Below are 10,582 nucleotides of genomic sequence, written 5' to 3' on the forward strand. Positions count from 1 at the left end.
GTCAACATGTATGCTTTTACACATTGTGATCACCTTGTGAACACAATGTGACACATCAATATTAAGAACTAAAAACTAAAAAAAAAAAAAAAACTAAAAATATTGTCTAAAAACTTGGATACACATTGTGAACAATTAGTTAATGTTCTATTTGAGAAATTATGGATTTTTTATTTATGAAAGTTATATATTTTCTATTCCTGGGGAGAATAAATTAACTAAATACATCTATGAATTGACTAAATTAGCTTTTATTTTTATTTAATAAATAATATAATTATCTCAAATGAATGATTTATATTGGATCTTACGAATCTCACAAATTTTAGGGTTCTCATTAAGCCCCTTATTATATGTATATAGAGAGAGGTTGGTTATTATACAACCTTTCACATTTGTGCAACCAATACAACCCAATCTCAACCGTCCATTTCATTTGATTAATATGTGATTTCATAGAAGTTTTGATTGTTTCCTAATATAAAGTATTGATCATAATTAATGAATCATATTCATCTTCCATAAATATTCAAATCATAATAAATGAACTCTCATCATTTCCATAAATATCTCAATTTATTGGGTTGCATTGGTTGTACAAATACGATAGGTTGTATTTGAAACAAACTCTCTCTCTCTCTCTCTCTCTCTCTCTCTATATATATATATATATAGGGTTGGGTTCACGTGAGACAAAGGGTTTTTCGTGAGACCCGTAAGACCAATTTATGTTCATTGATCAACTTTATAAGCATATGATCTAATGGTTTAAAGTTGCACGGTGGCAATTTTGTAATTATTGAGAAGTTTCATGACATTTATGAATGTTCAGATCTGATGATTGTAGATCTAATCCAAGGTTGAAAATTGATCTTATGGGTTTCACGAAAAACTATAGGTCTCACGTGATTCCACGTCTATATATATATATATATATATATATATATATGAGCAATCAAATACAAACCACTCATATTTGTACAAACCGTGAAAACCACCTTTATTCGTCGATTTTATTGTTTAATCTTATGAAAGTTTTTCATAAAATTGTTTCATATAATATTTTTTCTAATGAAGTTGTTTCATATATGGTTATAAAATTGTTTCATATAATACTTGTGAAATTTTAATGAAATTGTTTTATGTATTTTTTAAAATTAATATAATGAATATGATAATTTTTATGATTAACACCTTCATAATAAAAATGATTAATCAACATCTCATAATTATAAAAAAAAATGAACAAAATGAAAAATTATGATCGAAATGAGGTTTGTACGGTTTTTATAAATAACGTGGTTTGTAAAGTAAACTTCCTATATCTACACTATCTTATAAAACATTTGGCTAAATCTCTTAAAAACTCTTAAAACTCTTAAACCCGTTCATCTCTATCCGATTTCATCCTATATCTGAATTCGTGTAACTAACTGCAGATAAATACAATCAAATACAGGATAAACATCTCATTTTAAATATAAAAAATATAAAATATAATTAGGATAATCATAATACTTAATTATTATCTTTATAAAATGTTATCTATATCTATACTATATTATAAAGCATTTGGCTAAAACTCTTAAAAACTCTTAAACTCTTAAACTTCTTAAATCCGCTCATCCCTAAACGATTTCATCCCTATCCGATTTCATCCCATAACTGAATTCGTGTAACTAACTGCAGATAAACACAATCNATGAAATCGGATAGGGATGAAATCGTTTAGGGATGAACGGGTTTAGGGATGGCTTTAACAGGTTGTACCATTAGCAATAGATGTTGTCTTTAAGAGTTTAAGAGTTTTAAGAGTTTAAGAGTTTTTAAGAGTTTTAGTCAAATGCTTTATAATATAGTATAGATTAACTATTTAAAAGTTCTTGTTTTATGTAATTTCTTTAATTCAATTTTTTTATTATAACTTAATTTTACGTAACGAAATAATTTAATTTAGGTTTAATAATATAATTTTTATAAAGATAATAATTAAGTATTTTGTTAGAACTCAATGATTATCCTAATTTTATTTTAGATATTTTATATTTAAAAATGAGATGTTTATCATGTATTTGATTATGTTTATATGTAGTTAGTTATACGAATGCAAACATGGAGTTTTAATAAGTTGTACTTATGCACAATTTACTTATAATCTTGAATTTTAAGTAATATACATCAATAAACAGTATTTTGTGCATAAAAAATTACTTTTAAGTGTTTTTGTCAAATGTTTTATAACATAGTATAGATTATAGATATAAATATGTACATACGAGATCGAGTTTAAGGTAAAAAAATGAGTTACATAGATAAGAATTTGATCTGACCAAGGAATTCAATTGGGATTTTTTTTAACTTGTTTAAAAATTAATTACCCGAATAATATGCAATAAATGTTGAAATTGCTTAGAAAATTGTTATGATTTGTAGAATTATAGAAGGAACGAGGGAACCTATATACCAAGGTGAGTTTATGTGATTTATAAAGGGAAGATGCATGCCTATGTATTGCATTATGCTGCAATAAGTTTACATTTAAGCTATATGTGTTCATATATTCGATGAAAGCATGCTCATATGATTTTATGCATGTATGTTTCGTTATGATTAGCATGAGATGTTTTATTTGTTAAGGATCACGTGCAGATAGAACACAAGATTGGCATCAGGATGCAAAGTATTGGGGGCTTTAATGGTAGAGGGTTGCTGGTTTAAGTTCATGTACTGATATTAATGGTAGAGAGCAGACAGTGGTCCTAACTCATATTCATGGCAGCAGACTGCCAAGTATTATGTGTCATTGGTTGGCTATGATATATCTGATCCACACACTTTTATATATTTTATTTATTGATATTACTCATGCACCCATGTTTACATATGTTTCTTGACATCAGATTTGCTTATAAATTTTGAAACATGTAGAATTGTGATTTTGTAATGAGCATGTTAGCATATTGTGAAGTAACTTGGCGTGAGTTGATCATATTAGTATGCACTTTTTAGGAACCGTGATAGTTGGTAGCTCGAAAGGGAAGGAGAAGGTTTAGGGAAACATTCGAGATGTTTGTCGCTAAGACTAGGATACATAATCAAATCCTCTTTATAGATGTCCGATTATTACCCAACTGAGTAGAGATTAAATTCTGTTTAAGAACACTGTGATTGTAGGATTCTATATGTTGATAAGGTACAAACATATCTCAAATATCAGATGAAATGATGTGACATATACGATTAAAAAAGTCCACCTTTTTTAACAAAAAACCACCGTTTATATTTTTTATCAAAACTCAGATAAAATATAAACAAAGTTGGAGATGACCAAATTATTCCATAAAAATAAGCATTTTATTATTTGACATTCATATTGTTATATTTTTTTCATTTGTTTTTTTTTTTTATCGTATTTTCCACATTTTCAGTACTTTTGTCATTGTTATTTGAACATGTACTTATATAGATGTGAAAGTGTGGTGGGTTTAGCCACCACATGTCACAAGTAGAGATGACCAAATTTAAGCTCACACCGGTAGGGATTGATTATGAACCGATTGGAGGCGACAAATTACACTTTTTATGAAAATTCAAGACGTGACACAGCCCGAGACCGGTTACAGGACCGGAACCGGTTATACATAGGTCGGATTTTTTTTTTTTAAATAAGTTTTTATAAATTATATATCAAGTTTTTCAATATTTATACAAGATTTTTAATTTTCTTTAACCAAAAACTTCTAGTTTTTCAAGTTATTTTTGAAGCTTTTCAAGCCTTTGTAATATTCTAATACTAAATCTCAAAAATAGTAATTATAAAAACATCTATAACATTTTTATATAAAAAATGTAAAAAATATATTTTAAAAGTGTATTTCAGTGACCTAATTAGAGATTTAACTTTTAAAATATATTTCAATAAGATATTGTACAAAAAATCTTCAAACAAGATATAATATACGTTAAAAATTAATTTTCAGAAGAAAAAAAATGGAACTGCTTTAGGCCCGATCAGGACCGGGACCGGTTCTAGGGATCGCGCTTTGTATAAAGAGAACAAGCTGGGTATTTTTGGTCGGGACCTGGACCTGGACCGCCTAACCATGGGACCATTTACAAAAATGAAAATCTCGAAACAAGATTGATTTGGGTCGACCCAACCTGACCAAAGACTGGTTTTTTACCATCTCTGATCACAGGTTTATTAATTGTTTTATTTTTATTCTTTTATAAAATTTAACTAATTATAGATTTTACTTTATATTTATTAAAAAAATACACAAAAATTTGTAAGTTTCTATTACTAGAGATCAATATTATCATATTTTAATATACAGTTGATTATTACGATTTTAGATAATAAAACATTAACTAGATAATTTTTATGAAATTATTTTAGATTGGATTGTATCACTAATAAACGATAAAAATGTTAGCTAAGGTGTCGTTTACCAAACGTTTACCCGGGTAAGCGCTTACCAAGTCATTTTACTTTACCGGATGAATATGACAATGACTAATAATCTTACCTGGTAAGAGCGAAAGCAAGAATCGAGAGTCATACTCGGTAAGTAAGGACGAGGACTCTTACCATGATTAGCGCTTACCAGGATAAATTGTTCTATACGAGGCGTTTTAGTGAATAAAATCTTACCTGATAAGTAAGCGATAGTGTTGAATTTTACCGGTTAATGTTTACCGGGTAAGTGTTTAGGTAAACGGCCCCTAGAGTCGAATATTATACAAGTGGATGAAAGATAAAATAATTTTTTAATAAAATATCGGGTTCAATTCGGTTGTGAATAAAACATAGTCTCCGTAACACATGATTTAAAATATGGTGCAGAACAAAATTAAATTGAAACTTTTATAAGATGTTTGCAATTTGTAAGACAATAAAATATATATGTTCTTGGTAACCACGTTATTTGACCGTTAACCAACCAAATCAATGAGTTTATCTCAAATATCCGACACTTTAGAATTTGGAAAAACTCGGACATTGGTTTACGTCAAACATTAGAATTGGACAGTATGCAGACCTTGATTTGGCTTATAACAAGAACTGGTAGCGAGTAGTCACCAACAAAATTGAACGAGACGTCTCGTTTCGAGAAACAATAGATGACCAAACGATTGTTGTTAAGATGATCCTTAAGGTTGAAAATAATAATACTAAATTATATATTCAATTGAAAATTAACCCTGAATAGATGGTCAAGATGGGTTGTAATGAGTTGGTCGGCTTAAAACTTTGGTACATTATTTTATAATCTAGTTAAAGAATTACATAAGAAGGGTTGAGTTCACGTGAGACCAAAGGTTTTTTCGTGAGAACCGTAAGACCAATTTATGTTCATTAATCAACTTCATAAGTTAATAATCTAATGGTCTAAAGTTGTATTTGTGGCAATTTGAAAAGTCCCGTAACAATTTTGTAATTATGAATGTTCAGATTGTAGATCTAATTCAAAGATTAAGAATTGATTTTACGAGTCTCATAAAAAACTCTTGTTGTCACGTGATATCACCTAATAAATATTAAAATGTGAACCACCTTAAGCAATCAAAAAAAAATCTTGAAAAGGAGAAAAAGTTGAGGAAAAGTAGACCAAAAACGATGTAGTTTAAGCACACAAAAACACCAGAGACTCCCCTTTCTGTATAACGGGGGAGGATTCATGTGTCGTGGTCAAGGGGGAAAATCAAAATTTGGGGAAGTCTTTTACTTTTTTACCCTTTGACACTTTTTCTCACTTGTATCTCATGACCCCATCAATTTTGCATTGTGTCCCTAAATTTAAGTATTTAAAAAGATATTAAATTTTATTACTTTTGTAGATTTGTTTTTGTTGTTATTTGTTAATACTTAATTGCTTCTTCTCTATTTGTTAACTGTTATTTGATTTAGGTTATGTTTGGTTAACTATCTGATAAGCTAATTGATGGTTGATAAGCTAACTAATAATTGATAAGTTAACTGGTAGATGATAAGTCAACTGATGAAGTAAATATGTTTGGCAAAAACTAGCTGATAAGCTAGTTGAAAATATAAAATGATCAAAAAAGACATGTTTAAAAATTAACAGATTTTAACATTTCATAGTATTTAAAACAATTCATTGATAATGCAATTGATAAAACTAATAATAATTTTAAATAATCAATAATTAATACTAGTAAATATAATAATCAGAAATTAACAATTTAAGTTAATTAATAATTTGAAATTAAAATTAATTAATAACTAAAAAATATTAATTATTAACAATTAATCTTAATCAAGTATAATAAAAAAAAAAGTAGTAAAAAGTTTCTTACAAGCTACTCACAGCTAGTTTTTCATCCAAACATGTATTCAAAAAATAAGTTAGCTTATAAATTAGCATGTTTGTCAAACAATACCTTAGAGTTTGTTACTTTTATTTACGAATTGTGTTATGCTATTATAAATTCTCTGAGTAATTGAAGTAATTGTGTGATATTATAAATTATCGGTTTTATAAAAATGACTGTGTTGTGGTTGTTCATTTTTCTTTAGCTTAAAATAAATCAATTCTTTTAAGGTGTCTTTGTTTAGTTAACGGAATCATTTAACCCAAAAACTGAATAATCTCAAATCCTTTTTCTTCATGTGGGTTATATGGTTTCGGAATTTTTGACACCCTTACATGTGACCTTAGTCGTTTTTGGACCCGCCATTATATTACTAGAAGGGTACTCGCACAATGCAGCGAGATACATCTCGATTTTAATGTCTCATTTTTTTTTGTCTCGGTTAATGTTATAATACAGTTTTATGTGGTTTTGAGAAAACGATAATATTTTTATTTTTGAATAACATATTAATATGAAGATACATCATAAAAAATTGAAAAAGGTTATTGATATCAGTACCCTCACATTTTCTTGTGATTTTTTTATTTTTAGTTTAAAAATATAATTTTTTATAAAGATAATAATTAAGTAGTTTGTTAGAACTCAATGATTATCCGAATTATATTTTAGATTGTTTATATTTAAAATTAGATATTTATCATATATTTGATTATGTTTATCTGTAGTTAGTTACACGCATTCAAACATGAAACTTTAATAAGTTGTATTTACGCACAATTACTTGTAATCTTGAATTATAAGTAATATACATCAATAAACAGTACTTTATGCTTAAAAAAATGGTTTTTAAGAGTTTGTGTCAAATGCTTTATAATATAGTATGGATATTATTAAGTATTTTGATAAAGTTTTAAAAACCAGTTATTATGAAATTCAATATTATTGAGCAACGTTAAGTTACTTAACATTCAATATTATTATTTACGATGGATATATTTATTATTTATAATGTTATATTATAAAAAATTTAGATTAAAATCTTAAGCATATATTTATTTTGATTAAATGGAATCCCTAATCCCAACCCATCACTAGAATCTCTATGATGCCTTTGATGCAAAATCCCCCCTTTTCACTTCAAAATTGATGGGGTTTTTTTTCACTATATTCGTTTTAATATCAAAATGAGGTGAAAAATCGTATAGAACAAAAGTTAAGGTGAAAAGCGTGAGAAGAAATTTTGACTCATGATTACCTTTAATCTCAAATTCATCCATGAATTACGCTTGATACGGGAATTGATCCAGTGCATCTCGATGCATCTCATCTTAATGTGCATCTAATGGTGGAGATCTCTTCTTACGTTTTTCATCTTAACTCTTATTCTCATCGAAACCCAACCCTCAACAAATATATTTAAATTTCTAAGAAAGTCCACGTCAGTTTTCGAACCAACAAAGCTTTTTATGTTGATCTTTTTTTCTAGTTCATATACCAGTGTCATAATGGGTTGTTGATTTTTAAAAGATTGTGGTTCATTGTTTTAATTAAATGTATAAAATAACAACTTATTTGTATTAAAAAAAATTATTATTGTATTGTAGTCTTATTTTCCTTTTCTATAACAATGTATTTTAAAATTATTTTGTATTAGGTTATTGCACTTTGAAAAATCTATCTATTTCTAAAATAGGCACGCCGTTGAAAAATATATCTTTAATAACAATATATAACTTTTTGGTTTGAATTTCGATGACATGATACACATTATCAGGTTGTTATGCAATGTCATTGTTCGTGTATAACATATTGCTGATACAACATTTTTTATTACATGGTTTGGGTTGTGAATTTCATTTATTATTTCTTATCACATCCCCCCTCCCCCAATCTGTTCTCCTGTCACCATGTCAAACTAAAAACTTACGACAACTGTTGGTCCCAGCCGGATCTACAAGAGTTTATAGGTAACAATTTGTAGAGGGAGGAAATGAATACAAACACAGTAACTTTCACTTAAAAATTATATATTGATAAATAAGATCAATACAAATTTTACAGATTGTTTGCGGAAGAGATATGATACATAATCTATCTAAACAATCTAAGATACACACAAAATTACAGATAACAATAAGAAAAGACTTGCTACAAGAAATAAGGTAAGAAGAAATGTGTTATTCATTCAATTGTTAATGTGAGTATTTCTCTTAGACAAAGAGTAGAGAGAGAAATAACTTCTTGGGTAAGTTTAGAGTGAGGAAGATGATAATTGAGAGAAGAACTAATTAGCTATTTATACTCATTGCATTAAATGCAATTAAGAAGGTACAGGGCACGTGACAAGCTTTTAGATGAAAATTTGTCCTTTGTTACAGTATACAGTCCTTTTGGCTGTATATGAACAGTCTTTTTTCATAAAGTAGGCAAGTCCGTTTAGAGTCAAAGGAGTGACTTCGTACTGTACTATACTTAGAAAGGTATGGGTTTGTCATTTATGTGCAAAAGGATGAGACAAAATCTAATCTTGCTCGACAAGATTCATTTGATCGCTGAACACTGAAATGATGCTGAAGGTCTCATTAGTGTTCGGTGAATCTTGCGCAGACTTCAAACTTGTGTAGACAAGCTTGCTATCACTGAAAACCACTTCAGATCACGAACTTGTTGGTCTCTAATCTTCAGCTTCGGCTTTCATATTGCTGAAGAATCTGTGATGTGAGTTTTGTCTTCTTGAAGTAGAAATATATTGGTCTCTAAGGAATTACAATACATATTCAGCGATCACTGAATAAACTCAGTGATGATTGTTGAAACTAAATACAGAGATAATACACTTCGATAGATAAAAATAGATCATCATCAAATCACTGAGAGAGAGGATCAACAACAGCCGTTTTTAGATTATTGATTTTCTTCGATGTTGTAAGTTGCAACCAACTGTAACCACAACTTAAATCATGGGTCTTTGCCAAGCATACTTGAAAGCCACATTTTGCATACGTGTTGCAGCGTTTGCGACAACAAGACCAACAACAACAGATGATAGAACAACGGATGCGTTGAGGAGATCAKCCCTAATTGAAGACCCGATACTCTCAACCAAGAACTTCTATATATAACACCAACCRCGGAACAGGAGCATGCGTTACACACGTCGTCAGCTAGCGGACGCAAGCAGAGTGGGACCTTCTCCGATAGTATCTTTCATCATAATATTGAAAGCTTCCCCGCCCGATGCTTTGTTAATGTCAGAGTTGATATCAAGATGAAAGGGAAAGACAATAAGAAAGATTCAAGATAAAGACTAGAAGAAGGGGCWTTCTTAGAAGAATTCCCACTTGGACTGGTAGTGAGAATCCGATCTCCAGAAGCTAATTGGCAAGGTTCGATAAACTTATCTCAACTATAACGAAAAGTTACATTTAGGAGTTATGTGCTTGGTGGAACTTGCAGGAATACAGAAGCCATACATTCAACGTAAATAACCATTTTATTTCAAGAATCCATACGAAATGGAAAGGGTGGGTGCTTCGAAATTTACCAAAATTGGCTGAGCAACCTGTTGATGTTGTTTCTGAATCTAAACCAATGAACACACAACATTGCCTCCAAGGTATCCATGCAAATGTACTAAATCCAATTAATGTTCTAAGCTAAGAGAGAATATTCTCTTTCTTCTTGGATGCTATATACAATTTCCAACTCCTTTGAAGAGCGAAAGGAGTGTGTGAAATATAGAGAGAATGAACCGAATCAACCAATCAGTCCAACAACCAACAACCATTGTCACATAATGTGTCTCTATTTATATAAGTATATTAATTGTCATATAAATAAACAAAATATTATATGTCCCACGCCTCAAAGACTAGGCTATCGTTTTAGAAGATTCAATATGTTCTAAAGCATGCTTCGTCCTTTTTATACTTACTAGAAGAGTACTCGGGCAATGCAGCGGAATATATCTCGATTTTTAAATATTTTGTTTTATTCCCTCTCTGTAGATGTTTTAACACGGGTTTTATATTGTTTTGAGAAAGAACTAATATTTTTATTTTTGAATAAAATATAAATTTGAAGATATCATAAAATTTCAAAAACAAATATATCAATATTAGTATCAAATTAACTATTTAAAAGTTCTTATTTTTTGTGTAGTTTCTTTGATTTTGTTTTTTATTATAATTTAATTTAGATATAATAACGAATTAATTTATATTTGGTTTAATAATATAATTTT

The sequence above is a fragment of the Cynara cardunculus genome, assembly GCF_001531365.2.
Source record: "Cynara cardunculus var. scolymus isolate 2C chromosome LG 6, CcrdV1, whole genome shotgun sequence".
In the NCBI taxonomy this organism is placed as follows: Eukaryota; Viridiplantae; Streptophyta; class Magnoliopsida; order Asterales; family Asteraceae; genus Cynara; species Cynara cardunculus.